Raw genomic sequence first — 18,789 nt, forward strand, 5'->3', positions numbered from 1 at the left:
GTACGAGGCTGCTTTGTTCCTGGCTGCTCAGCCCTACAGAAACCATATTATTTGCAATACTGTTTGGCCAATAGCTTAAGAGTATTTCTGGTTCACTCATATCTTAAATTAACCCATCTCCATTAATCTGGCTATCGCCTGGAGGCTGTGGCTTACTGGGTAAAGTTCCAGTGTCTGTCTTCAGTGGGGCTCCATGGCTTCTCTTGACTCAACCTTTTTTCTCCCAGCACTCAGCTTAGTTTTCCCTGCCTAGCTGAGTTCTGCCTTGCTATAGGCCAAAGCAGTTTCTTTATTCATTAACCAATAAAAGCAACACATTTACAGAAGGATTTCCCACACCATTTCCCCTTTTCTGTTTCAATAAAAAAGGAAGATTTTAACTTTAACATAGTAAAATTGCATATAGCAAAATAGTTATAAAGAAAGTATTATAGCTACAATATTTATATCTATTTCATCTCTTATTATAACTAGGAAAACTATAACTATCTATTCTTCAACTCCATCAAAGACTCCAAACGGATGGAGATTATATATACCAAAGTAAATAGGAAGTGCATTGTAAGCAACTTCTAAAACTCTAGAACTGACAGAGACATCTCGCTGCCTGGACAGTCACTCAAAGTTCTTCTGTATCATTGGAGCATCCATCTTCAGCCTACAGACCCATAGTATCCAGCAGACTTTTCCACAAAGCAGGAAATTTCAAAGACAGTTCTGCCTATATTGGCAGTTTGTCAGTCACTTTCTTCTGTGTCCTGTAGAATGTCTAGCAGACTCTTTCATGAAGCAGGAACCCCAAAGGATTGTCTCACTTTTAGGCAAGTCCAGGAGTCATTTCTCTGTGGGTCCTGCACATCCAGTTAAATAATAAAAGCAACACATAGACAGAAGGACCTCCCACACTATACCACATTTTCCTCCACAATGAAAGGACTTTTTCCATGGAAACATCACTCTCCATATCCACGAGGTTTGGTGAAGCCCCTCTTCCAAAATCTCAATGGAGAATCAGAAACCAGGCCTCCCAGCTTCCTTCCTTCTCTCTGTTCTGTTCCTAGGAGACCACCTTCCACTCCTGGCCTTCCTAGTATTAGCTTCCAGTCCTCAAAACTGTTCTGCAGATGAGCCCTTCAAAGAAGCCGTTAGTTTCAATTATCTTCTAACTCAGGAAGCAAGTTGACTGTCAGTTTGTATCTGGTTCCCCTTTCAAGCGTCTGAGGCCTTCACCATCCACAGACACTGGAGAGTTTGAAGATAGGATGGAGTTTTCATCCATTTGTTCTGAAGATGTTTGGGGTTCTGGGGCAAGGTGGCAAGTTACCCTGCTAATGGGCTGGTGGTCCTCGGCTGTCTTACCACTTGCTGGAAGTGTGAGTTGAACTGGAATCTCAGAAAGGGCTTGCATGGGCATGGGCTGTATATTTGCCTAGAGGCTAATGTAGGCTAATACAGAGGAAGACATCAGAGAGAGGGGGCATAGTAAATCTGCCCATTGTCGAGAACTACAGGTTGAACAAGTGAGATGGGTGATGCCTGCTCTCTCTCCTCTCTCTCTGTCTCTGTCTCTGTCTCTGTCTCTGTCTCTCTCTCTCTCACACACACACACACACACACACACACGCACACACACAGAGTTTGTATAATTACAAAGAGCTCTAGGGACTATTCATTTGTCTACATGGCAACACAGTTTTGGACCCAAATTACACTGTGGTTGGAATTTGTGAACCCAGGGCTGGAACTCCTGAGAACATCTCGTGAGTGAGCAGAATGAGCTGAGGAACATGAGCGACACCACATTGGGCATTTTCTACAGCCCACATTGCCACAAGGAGGAACTGCAGGGTGCTTTTCTCCCCACGCCTCTTCTGGGACATGGGAAGTTAGGGTAGTGATGTCAACATCAACAGACTTTTCATTCTGCCAGGAGGCAGGCATCTCTTACATCCTTCCTTGCCTCGTACATGTGGACAACAGAAGTCTAAGAGGATGAACTCCTCCTGCCTTAGGACCAGCAGGGTACACCAGCACTAGAAAACAGTGTAAACAGATGGGGAGAAAGAACCCACTCCGCTCATACCATGATGACCCGGAGAAGAAGCCGGGTTCTAATAGACAGCAGAACTCTAGATCCAGGGGGCTTCTTGTTGTTGATACAAAGATGGATTGACTGTAAGATCCTGGAAGGAAATCAGATTGAAGTTCTCCAAAATGGGGAAGCATTAAACCCTTCCCCATGCCAAGGGTTAAGAAATAGTTCTTCCTGAAAAAATAAAAATCATGGGAGTAGGCTGTGGCTCCATTCTGAGAAGGAAGGATGAAGACACACAACGAGGGACTATGTAGGCAAGGGCTACAAGCTTATATTGGAAAGTTATTCCATAAAATATAGCATAAAATGACCCAACAACTCTGAATAAAAACACCACCACAAACTGAAAATTGCGGGAAAATTAGCAGTAGTCTACTGCTTGTGGTGAAGATGACCTATGGGAGCCACTCAACAATGTAGGCCATTTCGCAAAACAATAACAGAAATCCGGAAGACTAAAGCTGAGAAAATGTCATCTTTATGTTAAATTTAGCCTAAATGGTGAGAGAGCCTGTCTCAGACACACGCACGCACACACTAAAATGCTGCTTTTAGCAAATAAAGTGAGATTATTAAAATTGAGCTCACTTTTTTTATTATTACTATTATTATTTTGAGTGCCTCCTTTCAATTTCTCTTATTTTCCTGATAAGCATGGATTATGCTTTTTTCAGACCATTGATTTGAAAGATGAATTAGTGGGGCAAAGTCCTACCACAGGTGGTGAAGGGCTCTTGCTCCTGAATCTGACACCCTGAATTCCGTCCCTGGGACCCACATGCTGGAGGGTGAGAATCTCTCGTACGTCACCTTCTGACGTCCATGGGCACCGTGGCATGTGCCCTACCCCAATACATAAATAAATGGCTTTCAATATTAAAATGTGTTTTGCGGCTATCATTTTCTATATTAAGTGTCAAGAATAAAATGATTCATAACTCAGGAATTCAGAACACTTCGTTTTCATTGCCCCAACCTTTCGTCCTGACCCAGAGGCTTCTGGCTTTAGCACAGATGAGAGGGGGAGCCTGGTAGAATTCTTATCTGCAGCAGCATGTGCAAAGCCCTGGCTTTGAGCCTCCGCACAGCAGAAGCAACAAACACTGCAAAACCTTAAAAAAGTTTTACTCTCAGCTGGGCGGCGGTGGTGCACACCTTTAACCCCAGAACTCGGGAGGCAGAGGCAGTCAGATCTCTGTGAGTTCGAGGCCAGCCTAGTCTACAGAGTGAGTTCTAAGGCAGGCTTTACAGCTACACAGAGAAACCCTGTCTCAAAAAAATAAAAATAAAAATAAAAGTTATACTCTCATGTTTGTTGTTTCAGAATTTCTTGTTACAATGCATGCATTTTCTTTAGTTCATAGTCTTAAAGCCGAATGCAGTCATGGTCTGGGCACAGTCTAAGCTGGCTTCTGCAGTGATTGCCCACCCTTTATACGATACTTCCACAATGGGCTGTTGGTTTCATTCTTCAGCGACTCTGCTTTCCTTGGAGTCCTTCCATACTGCATCCACTTCTCTGCACACCAGGCTGCCTTTTCAGCCCCTCCATCTCTTCCCATTGGCAGACGTCACGCCTTCTTGCCACTCCCCCACCCTTTAGGATTCCAGTCTTTAAAGCCGCCCCAGCTGGATTACCACATTTGCATTCTCTGTGTTATTCTCTCTCTCTAACCCCATTTCGCATTTTCCTTAGCTCCTGTGTCTTGCTTTCGCTCATTCTTGAAGGAGGTGCTTCTGACGAGTGTCAGGACTCATTCCCTCTGCGAGCCAACTTAAGAGTGGCCAAGAAGTGTGCAAGGCCCATTTCCAGGCTGCCTTCCCAGAGCATGTCACCCTGGAGGATCGCATTTCAGCGTTACTTTCCTCTCCGTCCCAGAAAGAGTCTACTTTCCAGAATGCTTAATCTTCCCTATGGGGAGGTAAAAATATCTTAGCATTCCATAGCCATTTTAATGACTACACATGTTCATTTAAATGTAAATCCCATGTGTATCCATCTCATCACGTTGCCTAGATCCTTAAAATTCCTTATGGGATCGTTTATTTTGATCACTCGATTTGTTAGTCTGACTAACAATGGATATGATGTCCCTCTCCAACTGTGTTTGGCCAAATTATTTAACATGTTTTAATACTTACTATTTGGGATAAAAATATTCACAAATATGATATTTCTAATAAATTATTTTAGTCATGTTTTCCATATAAATTCTATATTGCTTAATATGAATCACATTCTTTTTTTGTGTAAAACAAAATATATTTAGAACTGGAATATACCCCAAACTATAGTTCTTTGTCTTTTAAGAGAAATAATAAACCAGTCACACTTAATGTGATAGTGTGCATGTTTGACCTCATTTCTATCATCTTATCTTATGCTTCTATTTTTATGTCTCCTTTCCATTTTCTTTTTTAGTTTTTAATCTTGACTATAGGATTCCAGCTCTACCTTCTAATTTTGAGATTAAAAATAGGTTATCTAGTTTTATATTGACCTACTCCTATTTAAAATATATTTATGCCTATATCTCTATGTCAACAATAAAAAATTATGACTTTCCACATTACAAAATGAGAAATTTAGTTCTTATATTAAGTAGCCTGGACTTTAGAATTAGTTTTAATGGATACATAAACCATAAAATTTATATATATTAGGGATAGAATGTAGTATTTCAGTAATGCATGCATTGTAAACTAAACATTTAAATCAAACATTTATCTCTTCAAAAAATTATTATTTCTTTATGGCAAAAGCATTCAGAATCCTTTCTTTTAACTTTCTGAAAAGTACAGCCTATAAGATTATATACAATTCCCCACAATGCCTATAAAAAATGGTATCCTATAGTGCTCACATACAGTCCCTATATATACTCCTTTACAGTCCCTATATACAGTCCCCTACACTCCCTATATGCAGTCCCTATACATAGTTTTTGTCTTGGTCACTATTCTACTATGAAGAGACATCATGACCAAGGTAACTTTTATAAAAGCAAACATTTAATTGGGGTCTTGCTTACAGTTTCAGAGGGTTAGCCCCATATCATCATGGTGGGATGAATGGTATAGCACATAGGTAGATAGATATACTGAAGTAGCTGAGCTTTGCTTCCTGATCCTCAGGCATTAGGCAGAGAGAGACACCAGGCCTGGTAATTTCGAAGTTAGCGTACTTCCAGTGACCCACCTTCTCCAACAAGGCTGCACACCCTAATCCTTCCGGATAGTTCTTCAACTGGGGACCCAGCATATAAATGTATGAACCTGTGGGGTCATTCTCCTTCAAACCACCACAACCTCTTTCAGTACTTATACCGTACCCTATAGTACCTATACTGTAAACAGTTCCCTAAGATGTCTGTGTATAGTTCATATGATGCCTACATATAGTTCTCTACCTTACCTCTGTGCAGTCCCTATGTTACCTGTATGCAGTCCCCTAGAGTGGCATCACAGAACTTGTTCCTATCTTTGACTTGGTACCCACTGACCAGCATCTGATGTGGGATGTTCTTCTGTATATGTGTTGCTTTTATTGACTAATGAGTAAAGCTGTTTTGGCCAATGGCTTAGCAGAGTAAAGGCAGGTGGAAAATCTAAACAGAGATATATAGAGAGAATAGATGGAGTCAAGGAGACACCATGTAGCTGTCAAAAGAGTAGCATGATGACACAGGGAAGCACAGCCTAGTGACAATACACAGATTAATAGAAATGAGTTTTTAAGATGTAAGAGCTAGTTAGAAATACACTTAAGTCATTGGTCAAAGAATGTTGCAATTAATAATATAGTTTCTGTGTGATTATTTAGGTCAGGCAGCTGGGAAATGTAAGCGCAGCATCTTGTTACAAAACAGCACTCAGCGTTTGGCAATGTACAATCACATAAAGCCTAAGAAAGCATTACAAAAGGGCTTCTGGACTCACAAAATGGTTGTCAATAGGAGCATCTTGGTAGCCACATTTTTTATCCAAATTGGCTCTGTTTTCTGGCAGCAAGCAGTGATATGGCTTCTTTAAGAGAAGGCTTCCTGACTCAGCACTAGCAACAAAAACTGCACAGATTCTTTAAGAAATGTCTTTCTGGTTCATTCTGGTAGCACAAATGACTCTGATTCTTTTGTAATTGAATGGTGTTTTGGGGCAATGTGCTAAAAGTTACTTGGTGGTGACATGGGCCAACAGCTTCCCAGAGTTGGGGTAGTAAACATGGCTCCCAGAGCTGGCATTAAATGGACGTCTGTCATGCTGGAAAGTTGAGCAGGGTGAAAGGAACAACCAAAGTAGCTGCTCTAGTCCTTGCCAGATCACTTAGCATTTTAAGAAGTGCTCCTGGTCAGAAAATTATTATAGATATGCAATAAGACAGATTCAGATGAAAAAGACCTCTGAATGGGTCACAGTATTAGATAAATGCACATGGGCTTTAGAGAGAGAGATGAAAGAATATTAAAGGAGTAAAGATAATAAAATAAATATCAAAAAGTAATAAAGTAAAAAAGGCCACATAAATATGGAAAATACACAAAGAGTACAGATTATGTATGTTATTGTGTTTGAATTTTTTGAATGTGAATGGGCTAAGTGCAGAGAGACATTTCATTGTACAGGTTGCTAAGCTAAACCAACATATATATTTTAAAGGTATCTTGACTTCAAAATTTGAGTCTAAGGATTTGTTACTTTGAAAAAGAGGTTCTGCTTTTGTTTCCACAGAGGATGGGAACCTGTGAATTCCTTCCAGGCTAATGTGGTTTGATGGACCAAGAATCCCCAAAAGGTCTCCATGAACCCTACAAATACCTCACCCAACAAACAGCAGGAAGCAGTTTAGAGAAAACAATGCCCAAATTCCCAAAATGATTGTTTATAAATGTTTGTTTTCATTTGAAAGGGGACATGATATAGAAATGAATACATTGGCATAGACTTTGGTTTATTGATGCAAATTTAAGGTCAATTTTGTTACATGTATATTTCTACTCTTGTCTAAGGTATTATGTTTATACAGCTCATTTAAAAATGTTATGGTAGTTAAAAATTTATGGTAGTAAAAAATTATGGATAGTAGTCTGTAATAGTCAATGTTAGGTTTTCTAGATATGCAGAGATACATTTCAGGTTGATAGTTAATCTTCAAACACTTTAAAAACCTACAGAATATGGCATTTAAAATATTTTAAGAACTTAGACTTTTCTTGACAGTGAGACACGTCTGCTCCTGACAGCACCAATCTACTTCAAGAGGATGATGAGCACTGAAGAGGCTCCTTACAGAGTTTGCTAGCCATTTGGGCAAGAAATTGCTCATGCCTGGATTGCTTAATGGTATGCTTTATGAACTGGACATGCAGGACCCACAGAAAGAATGACTGCTGAACTTACATAAAGAAGGTGAGACAGTCCTTCAGGGCTCCTGTTTTATGAAAGAGTCTATCAGACATCCTGAAGGACTCAGAAGAAAGTGACTGATAAACTGCCAGTATCGGTGAAGCAGTCTTTCAAATTTCCTGCTTCCTAAAAAAAGTCTGCCAGAGACTATGGGCCTGTAGGCTGAAGATGGATGCCTCAAAGTTACAGAAGAACTTTGGGTGACTGTCCAGGCAGCGAGATGTCTCTGTCATTTCTAGAGTTTTGGAAGTTGCTTACAATGCATTTCCTGTTTTCTTAGGTAATATTATATCCTTCTGTGGTCTTTAATGGAGCAGAAGATTAGATAGTTATAATTATAGTTTTCCTTAGTTAAAATAAAAGATAAATTAGATATAAAACTTTAGACTCACAAAGATAAAATAGATAATAGAGTATTTTCCTTAATTTGCCAAATGTAAATAGATTAAATATTGTAACTATAATTCTTGCTTGATAGCTGTTTTGTGGATGTAATTTTAATATGTTAAAGGTAAAACTTCTCTTTTTATTTGGAAAGAAAAAAAGAAATGATGTGGGATGCCTTCTGTATATGTGTTGCTTTTATTGGTTAATAAAGCTATTTTGGCCAATGACTTAGCAGAGTAAAGCCAAGTGGGAAATACGAACAGAGAAATAGAGGGAGAGTAGTCTAAACAGTGACCCCCACCTTTGCAGGACAGCAAACTTCATTCACAGAGCTATCTCCCCAATTCAGAACAGGCTTTTGACAGCAGTCCTGGGGATCAAACTGGGGTACTTACGTTTTTGCAGTAAGCTTTACTGACTGAGCCACCTACTAAGGCATTATTATTATTATTATTATTATTATTATTATTATTGATTTTTCAAGACAGGGTTTCCCTGTATAGACCTGGCTGTCCTGGAACTCTGTACACTAGGCTGACCTTGAACACACAGAGATCCACCTACCTCTGCCTCTGGAGTGCTGGGATTAAAGGTGTGTACAACTGTTGCCCAGCTTATTTCTTTTTCACTGTTTTTTGAGGTAGAGTGCTGAGATCACAGGGTGCACTCCACAGTGGCTTTGTGTCTTTCACAGAGCATCATTTCCATTCTCAATTTTCAGTTCTTGATTGGCCAGATCATTTTGAGTAAATGACTTTTATCACTACAAAATATCAGCGGTCCACTTTCTGAGCACCTCCTCTCCCTATCTTCCTGCTTGTGGAATTCTTCCATCAATGTTCTATAATGAGACCTCAGGTTCCTTCTGATGGTTCATGGTGTAGAGCGCCTGGTACTTGCCCCTTGTCAAATATTGCTTTTCTCATTTTGTAACAATATCTCCCCTTTTTTATAATGATAACTTTTTACCAGTATAAGCTTCATCTTCCCCCAAACATGCCATGAACTGTTTTAACTTTGGCATTTTTCTGCATCTTGCCTTCTGTTCCTCCTTTCCTGTTCTGAGAATGCCTATATTGTGACTTCGGTGTGTCCACTGCAGCCCCCATTCCTATGCCTCCATGCATCTTGTAAGCTTTGTGTTCAGTTTAAGCTTTCTGTGGTGTTCCCCATTTGGGCTTCCATGGTACCCAAAGCTCAGCCAAAAGGCTGAGATGTGATCTTTGCAGGATCTTCAGTCTGCAAATGGCTATAATGCCATTCCCATCTGCACCCCTCATTGACACCTCAAGTTTAACAAGCTGAATGCACCACCGCACACATTCTGCTAGTGTTTCCTAGTTCCCTTATCCACGAAGCCATTATTCTCCCAGGCACAGAGACAGAAGCCTGGGAGTGACCCTCTGCCCCTGTTTCCCCTGCTCCCTGCCCCTCACTGACATTTTCATTCCCTTCCGTGTCCGTCCTTCCCTTCATTCCTGCCACCATTTTCTCAGTCCTCATGCTACCCCAGTTTCTCTTCAAAGCTTCCTGGGGGAAGCCCTGTTTCCCTCTTGTCTTCATGCCACACTGCAGCCCAATTTTAACATTTCAATATGACCATATCATTCCCCACTTAAAAATTTTCATTGCCCTTCCCTACTGTATAAAAAACTGTATGCTTTACTGGGGCAGACATGATCCTCTATGGGTTGGCAGATCACATTTCCAGCCTTGCCTCTTTTCACTTCCTGACCCACAGTTTTTGCTTTAGCAACTCTGAACTCCATTGTGGGAGTAGCCTCTGAGCCTTTGCTTATTCTGTTCCCTCTCCTTTGTTGACAACCATGGCTCAAGCTCTCCAGATTATTACCTGGCTCCCTCCATCTACTAACTTCTTGGCTTGTGGATTTGCCTCTGACTTTCATCTAAGATTAGCACTATCTGTTTTTGGCTCTGTTCACACAATTGATGGAAAACATTTCTTTCGGAAACCAGTCCTGTGTGGAGCCCACAGTGGGTGCTTCGTGCACATTTGGTTTCATGACTGAGAGTCTCTACAGGAATGCACTCGATGTGACTTGCATGATTTAGGGGTTTGGTGCAGCAAGGTTTTTGGGCAGAGCAGGGCTTTCTCAGATACAGGGATGCAGGGCTGTTGGCTTTCTAGTAAAGAAACACTACCTGGAGACTATTAGAATCAGGCAGGCATGCTGTCACTAGAAAAGGAAACAAAAGGCACTTCTACCAGTGATGTCCTGGGGGCAGGTTTTAAGGCTCCTGGGCATCCTTGCTGATGAAGCTTTAGGATGGAGTGGTCTGGATAGCAACACCCACCTTGGCCCTCAAAGATCCTGGAAAGAGCACCTGGCTCCATAGAAGATGCAGAGATATTTTTTTCAGCTCAGTTAATTAAAGGTGGGTCTACAGTGGTTGTTGTCCCAGAGCGGAGAGGTACAGAAATATAGTAGGCAATGAAAATATTCTGCACCGCAGGCCCTGAAGATCGGAGTGGTTTGCCGAACCCTAGCTGCTTAGGGCTTCCACATCAGATGGACCATAAAGAAAGTGAAAAGCCAGTTCCTGTGTATGCAAAGCCACCTCCACCATGCAGACCACATGGAAAGGAGGGTAAGACTCGAATGGCCAGCTGGGAGGGCAGATCTGGCTTTATTAGCTGTTTGGTGGCCATTGGGGTTTCCTCTGTTAACCTTTTCTTGCTCACGGCCCCTGCTTCAGTGATCATACCGGTGAGATGGGCTGGAGACGTCCACAGTGCCTGCCTCACAGGCCTGTGACTGGAATCAGGAGAGATTATGGCTATAAACACATTGCTGCTTTTCTAAGTATGCAAAGCATGTTTATTATTAATTATTAAGATGATATTTTACTTAAGCCTCTTCTCTCTTATACTCTTTCTTGCCTTGGAGCATACTTGTAATCTCAGTACTTCAGAGGCTGAGGCAGAGAGATGGTGAGTTTGAGACATGCCCGAGCTATGTAACCCTTGTGGATGAAAAAAAGAAAGAAAAAAAGAAAGAAGGAAGGAAGGAAGAAGAGAAAGAACTTTCAAGGTTTTTTTTAATGCTCTCTTCTTTCACACTGTGATCAAGGAAAAGCACCTTTTGTTTTCATTGGGATATTGATCACTTAGGAGGTCAATTATTAAAGGAGAAGTGAATTTTTTTTTTTTTTTTGGTTTTTCAAGACAGGGTTTCTCTGTGGTTTTGGAGCCTGTCCTGGAACTAGCTCTTGTAGACCAGGCTGGTCTCGAACTCACAGAGATCCGCCTGCCTCTGCCTCCCAAGTGCTGGGATTAAAGGCGTGCGCCACCACCGCCCGGCTTTTTTTTTAAAATATTTATTTATTTATTATGTATACAATATTCTGTCTGTAAGCCTGAAGGCCAGAAGAGGGCGCCAGACCTCTTTACAGATGGTTGTGAGCCACCATGTGGTTGCTGGGAATTGAACTCAGGACCTTTGGAAGAGCAGGCAATGCTCTTAACCACTGAGCCATCTCTCTAGCCCTGAATTTTTTTTTACATGAATCAAAACCTTCAGAAGAGAAGGCAAGAAGAAGGAACACCACTCTGGAGAAGCACTCGTTAGAGCAGAGATGGTCTTGTGGAATGTTAACTTAAGGTGTTACATTTGTTTATGCTGTGAAATATTGGTTCAATGATGCAAAGATGTGTTGCATTCTTTTATGTTGCATTTGTGTTACTTTGATTGTCTAAAACACCTGTTTGGTCTAATAAAGAGCTGAATGACCAATGATGAGTCAGGAAAAAGGATAGGCAGGGCTGACAGGCAGAGAAAATAGATAGGAAAAATCTGGGAGGAGAGATAGAGGAGCAAGGAGGGGAGGATGTCAGGGACCAGCCACCCAGCCACCCAGCCACCCAGTCAGCCATGGAGTAAGAGTAAAAGTAAGATATACAGAAGTAAGAGAACACTAAAAGCTCAGAGGCAAAAGGTAGGCAGGATAATTTAAGAAAAGCTGGCTAGAAATAAACCAAGCTATGGCCAGGCATTCATAAGAGGAATAAACCTCAGTGTTATCTGGGAGCTGGGTGGCAGGCCCCCCAAAAGAGTAAAGAATAAAACAACCACCACCAAGAAGGTGGTTCCTCTCTGCTGTGACCTCCAGGCCAGGCTCATCCTGGGTAGGTGGAGAGCTCCACCTTTTTGTTTTATTTGCTGTTTTAGCACGGTTTGTCACTAAACAGGGCCTTGAACTTGTAATTCCCTGGTTGCAGTCTCTCAAGCAGTTGGGACTTCTGGCACATGCCTAGGTTCTTGGCCTGGGCTCCTCATTGAGATGATGACTAAGGACTAGACACTCTCTTGGCTCCTTCGCCAATCTTATTTCCAACCATACTAGGAACTCTTAGATATGCCACAAGTTAATACATGTCTCCTATGACTGAAGAGCATTCTAGAGTGCTGACACAACATGTAGTTCATATAACTTGAACATATTATATCCAGAGTTATGCAGCAAGGGGGCCATCACCACTATGAGTACCACCATCACCATCATCTTCAGAACAGATAGAAGTCCATTCTTTTACTGAGAAGTAACTTGGAAAATTTTTCATCTTTTTTTTTTCTTTTTTTTCAAGACAGGGGTTCTCTGTGTAACAGTCCTGGCTGTCCTGAAACTTGATTTGTAGACCAGGTTGGTCTCAAACTCACAGAGATCCACCTGCCCTTGCCTCCCGAGTGCTGGGATTAAAGGCATGCACTATCACTGCCTGGCTGAAAGTTTCTTATCTTGAGGGGCTAATGTTAATCCTAGAAAATGTTCTGAAACAGAATTTGGAATTAGCACTGAAGTTGTGAAATCTATGAGGTAACGTCGGCTCACCAAAGGCAATTTATTATTAAATTAATGGCGTTGCTTCTTTGACAAGGATACTGAACAGCAGACTAAGGGAATTCCAGTGGCAGGGAATCAGGATCATCCCAAGGTGTTAGATGAGCTTTCCCTGACAGTGTCTTGGAAAAGATAAAAAATATGAGCTAGATGAAGGTACAGTAAGATGAATAACTTTTCTAAAAACACATTGTTCAATTATTGAATTCATACCTAACTAGTCTTGGAGGATAGAGAGAAGTGACTCCTATAATGCTCATTGTTTATGCTCATAACTTGGGTGATGTGGTCACGAATATCACATTCGGGATGGCTGGAATGGCCAGCAGAAACAGTGGATCACAACAGAGTCAGAAATATCGTAGCAGGCTATCGAGAAAGACAAACAAAATGATACAAAACACAGAATAAACACAAAGTCTCTGCATTTGTATTCCAGGTGCCACCTGTATGACAACGATGGAACCGGGGTGACAGGGTGAGAAGGGGAGTTCAGAGGTCAGTCAGGAGGCAAGCTGGGTTACTTTCATGGATAGGAATCACAGCCAGTGTTAATGGCATAAATATCTCATTAGGCCTCAGGAAGCTTTTAGCAGAAATAGAATTGAAGAAGCGAGGAAGGTGCTCACTTCCCTTTGAATTATAATTAGGCCACCCTTAAGAAGGGGCCTGTGATCCCAGGTAAGTCAATCCTGCTCTTGGGAGACTCACAGAGGGTTGCGGCCGGTTGGAGTGCTTTGCCAGTTAAATCCAGAGGCGAGGCCTCCTCACACCCTGAGCACAGTTTTTGCACTCTTGAATGCCATTTGCAGCTACAAATTGTATGGATGGTTTCCCTTTGAACACCCACAAATTCACCCTTTTATCTGCTTCCCAGGCAGCCAGGAGGGTGACAAGTCGCATCAGCATTACCGTGCACAAGGCGAAGCAGAGAGCCTTGGGAGCTTCGGAACCATTAGATCTGCGTGGAAAAGTCCGTCTCTCCCGACAGCTTTGCACACCCACAGGCAAAGCTACGCAAACATTTTGAGATTGACCATCCTTGTCCAAGAGATGGGGTTATCAACACCAGGCTTATAGTGACGTCAGTGACAGGGGAGAGGGTACGGTAGGGGGCAGGGAGCAGGCAGAGCCTTTCCTCTATTTTCTCTCTTTCCTGTGGGTCAGACACTGTGCAGAGGACGTGGTAGAAACCAAGACAGACACAGGCATCCCGTTCATACTCTAGGATGCTGGACTCTGCAGTTAAGGAGATTTACAATCTCCAGCGCATCCACCGAGAGCTGCTTGTCTCACTAAGCACGAGAAATACAACCAGTGTGACTGTGAAGCTGAAACTCTAATTGTGTTTTATTTTGGGGATTTAAACAAGCACGGGTAGAGAGAGATACGTGAAAATAGACAACATCACTCCAGATATATCTCAGGCATAGTTCCAAGACTGACTGAGCAGAATGAAGATGCAATGTAAGAGAACTGTGCCCAAAGCACTCAGAACAGAGCCCCGGACATTCTTACTTGCCTATGCATCTATTCAATCGATTCTACTGAATGTCACCTACGTATAAACCTCAGGTGCTGGGGATGTCGTGAAATCGTAGGTTCAGCTCTGCCCTGAGTGAGTCTGTAGCTCAGTGAGGACATGTGAAAGAAATGTCTTCACCATGGCAAGACAAGTCTATACTCTATGCTACTGAGACATCCATCTTCCACGCACAATGGGGAGAGGTTTTCAGAAGGATCTGTCTGGCCCTGAGCTGAGTCCTGCAGAGCTGATTTCAGTGATAAGACTCAGACGAGGTTTTTTCCATGTGTAACAACATAGGGCTAGTGCCCCAGTTGCTGGTAGTAGTGGCAGGTAGGAGGCAAACACAGCTCTAAGGAAAACCCATGACCAGGGCCAATTCATTTCTTTTAAAATTGCCCTCTTGTGGGTTGGTGGTAGTGGTGGTGGTGTCTTATTGGCTTTCTTCTTTGCCAGCCACATACTCTTTGACTTGGCGGTAGTTTCGTGATGACAATCCCTTGGTGTGTGTGTATGTGTGCATATGTGTGTATGAATACATATGCGTGTATATGAATGTGTGTGTGCATACATAGGTGTGTGTGGTTGGAATCTCTCTACTTCAAACTTTCTCCACTCTATAGTTTGTGACATGATCTCTCACTGAACCCAGAGCTCACTGATGTAGCCAGGTTGGCTGGCCAACCAGCCCCAGGAACCCTCCTCTCTCCATTCCTCCCAGCACTGGGATTATAGGCACACAACACATGCCTCTTTCGTTTTCATGTTGGTGGTGTGATCTAAACTTGGCCTCCCTTATTGAATGGGCATGGCAAGGGCTCTACTGCTGAGCCACTTCACCAGCCTACAACCTCCTAAAAATGGTCTCATCTGGAGTTGTCTTGATTGGATTTTTTTTTCTGGGCGGTGTTGTTGCTACTTGATTAGACAAACTTGGCTACTTATAAGTAAAGATGGTTTTGCTGTGCGATTCTGATACTTGAAGTAAACAAATGGCTCTGTGAATCTGGCCAGAATGTGAAGAAGCTGTGGCTGCTGGGAATCTATTGAACCTGGCTGTGATGGTGGTGTATGTTTACAAGGGTGAAGATTAATGCAATCACTGGGTGAAGATGAGGGATAGTATATACATTTATATATTTTTATGCAACAGTTTGATTTGTTTCAAGTTAACATGTGGTGCCCAGCCAAAGAATTGTGTAGCCCACAGTTAGTCACATAAAACTGGGTACAGTCTTAAAGCTAAGCACTTTTGTAGAAGCTTGTAATCCCATCCCTGTGGAGGTTGAGGCAGAAGGATTGCTGGGAGTTTGAGGCTAGCTTGGTCTACATGAGTGAAGACTTTATATCAGAAAACAACAGCAATAAGTAAGAAGAGCCTGATATGAAGCAGTTTCCACATCCCTATCTGAGTGCATGAATTAAATTGCATGTGTGACTTCTCCCATCCCGCCGGGGGTGCTCATGTCCATGGCTTTATCCTGTCAAGTTCTACACAATTCTCGTGTAGCTAAGCTTTACCTACTTAGACTGTGGTAGAGCTGCCTCTAGGGAAATGGAAGTGTAAGTCGGCGTAGCTCTTCTATTCTTACAAGGAACGGTGGCTTCTTGTGTACCTATAAGGAACCTCCAAATAGTTTTGGCCTTTGCCTTGGTAATTCTCCTTCTGGGAATCCACCCGAAAGAAGGAACTGGAAATGTGCGTGGTAAAGAGTTTGCCCAGACTTACTGGTAGTTGCCGAGGAGAGCAGGCAAGTTAAATAGCTAACAGCATAATAATACACAGCTGGGAAATGATGCTGGCGAGGGGATGCTTGCTACAAGACCAAGTAAGGAAAAAAACAAAAAGCCAGAGGCACAATAGCAACCGCACATCACAGCCGGGGAGCGTGGGTTTGCACTGAGGCTCTGCCACTGGAGTTGGTCACCTGTACACTCTGCCATCCTAGAGAAATGGGGTTGATAATAATAACACCTATCTCAGAGGGATTTCCTAGGATTAAGTGACATAATGAAGATAAAACGATTAACACCATGCAAAGTACACTTATTAGGTTACCTACAAATGCTAGCCCTCTATGGAGTGTAGGATCTCAAGGCGTAAAAATAGACAGACGAGAAATATGTCAATGTATTAAGAAATGTGGGATCTGGGTGGAAGGAACCATGGGTGATAATTTTTCACTTTCAACTTCCCAAATTTTCTGCAATGAGCAGGAACTACTGTTATATTAAGGGACTATCATACTGTTGTAATAGAATTCAATATGTATTTTTAAAAATGAATGTTACCCACAATGAAACAGCACTTCCTCTTTCCCTTCCAGGGGAGGAGCTGGAACCAGCCTTGGCAAACACTCGCAGTCTCATGCTGGGCCCCAAGGAGGGTCAGGGGTTGAGGGAGCCTTGCCACCTGTTGTTTTTGTGAGGGGAGGCGGGTGGGGAATGGAGAAGCTGGAATAGATGGTCATAGGAGTTTCTTCCAGTTCTAAGACTCTGCTTTCAAGCTGCCCTGATGTTTATTATTTTCCCTCACAGTTTGGTTGATTCGAACTAAAGACTACATAAAATAATAGAAAGTGTATGGGGATAGGGAGGTGGTTCATTGGTAAAATGATCGCTGCAGGAGCATGGAGATCTGAGTTCCCATCCATGTCCACCCATATACAAAGCTGGGCAAGGCAGTGTAGTTCAATGCCAAGGAGGCTGAGATAGGATAGGAGGATTCCCAAACTTGATGGTCAGCCAGCCTAGCTGAATCAGTAAGCTCTGGGTTTAGTAATACCTGATCCCTAAAAATAAGGTAAAAAGTGATAGAGGACCTTACACACACACACACACACACACACACACACACGGCATATATACACACACAGAGAAGGGGGACATAGACACAAAGAAAGACATGGAACATATACACACAGAGATATGGGGCATATACACACAGACATAGAATATGTACACACACACAGACATGGGACATGTACATACACACGCACACAGAAACATGGAACATGTACACACAGGCATGGGGCAAGTATACACACAGGGACATGTGCACACAAAGAGACACAGGATATGTACACACACGGGACGTGGACACACACATACGAAAGCATTTTTCTACTTCCTTCCCACCCCTAGACCTCTCCCAGAAACAATGATGCCTAGAATGATGGAGTCAAATGTTAAGTGGATGGTGCATGTGTGTATGGGGGGGGGGATGGGCTTAGATCAGACCAGAAACACCACAGGAAATTAGCTTAGTTACAGCTGTCTTATTTAATCAGTAAAATTTATATTCAAAGTGGAGTTTCTGTCAAATACAGCCCTTTAAGCAAGAAGCACCTTTCCATGGAGGGGACACCCCTAGACTGAGAAGGGTATAGTTTTAAAGGGTGTGTGTGTGTGTATTTGGTTCCTGATGTTTGTGCTGAACACCAACATCCTTCAGTCCTTCATACCGTGAGGGTACCCAATTCTCCAGCAAGTGGCTCAGGGAGCTGCGCTGTATAATCACTGAATCCCCAGGCACCGAGACATAGAAGTCTTGTGTCTGACTACTGTACCTCCTTATGTTTGGAGGTGACCGTGGTATACTTCCAAACCTATGATGGGTCCTTGAAGGCCCTGAAGCGAAAGCTTGATAAACAGCTCTCCTCAGTCCTCCTCCCCACAGGGAGGTCATCGTATGCTAATGAGGCAGATAACCTTGCAGCCTGGGCTACTGAACCTGGGGACTCACACAGCAACGTCACAAGTCACCTCGTTCCTTAGCAGACCCTTCTGACCCCCTCCTCCCTGGAGATGAGGGAGGGGTCTATGCGCTACCCTGAAGTGCACAGCAGAACTGCTGGCGCGCGCCTGGTTCTTCCCTGTCTACTGCAAAGGCGGCAGGGATGGAGGCGGACCCTCAGAATCACCTGTAGGGCTTTCAAGAAGTCCACAGCCCCCTCCTCAAAATTCTAGTCCACTAATCCCGAGAAAAGGGACACCAGAAGAAGTGAGGTGGTCGGGTGCAGTTTTTTGAATGCCCCACATCCCCACAGGTGATTCTAAATGCACCCCCATTAAGATACAAACACACAGACAGGTCTTGTGACCCAAAAGAAACAGGTCAGCTTTAGGTTCCCCTTGATATTCCCTCCTTTATTTGCCAAGCTGTCTGTATTCTCTTCAGCGTCTGTCTAAGCCTACGACACAAGAGGCTTTGAACTTGGAGTGTCCCAAAGTCTCAGAACCCCGCGGGACTATCAGGGGCTCTGGCCACCCAGGCAACAGAAAGACAGCACCTGCTCCCCGTAGCCCACTGGCTTCGCGTGCCGCGATCTGGATACCCTGGAGTCTATGTAAGGAAGACATTTGACCAGTTGCTTCAGCAAACTGCCCGAAGCAAGGCCCCCTGTCGCCCGCACACCTTCACGTCCCGACCGACTGTACAGGGAGGGGGCCCCACCCTGCACAGTCCACTGGCGCATCCCCTCCCGCCCGGGTTTGTGGCAGGTGGCGCTGTCAGGAT

General features: G+C 43.1%; 1 protein-coding gene across 2 annotated transcripts in view; it reads right to left on the minus strand.

The window, feature by feature from the left end:
* Dgkg (diacylglycerol kinase gamma) overlaps positions 1 to 18,789 on the minus strand; it is a 211,389-nt gene that overhangs the window by 192,141 nt on the left and 459 nt on the right. The gene's annotated exons all lie outside the window — the stretch shown is intronic.

Source organism: Microtus ochrogaster, chromosome 2 (genome assembly GCF_000317375.1).
Source record: "Microtus ochrogaster isolate Prairie Vole_2 chromosome 2, MicOch1.0, whole genome shotgun sequence".
In the NCBI taxonomy this organism is placed as follows: Eukaryota; Metazoa; Chordata; class Mammalia; order Rodentia; family Cricetidae; genus Microtus; species Microtus ochrogaster.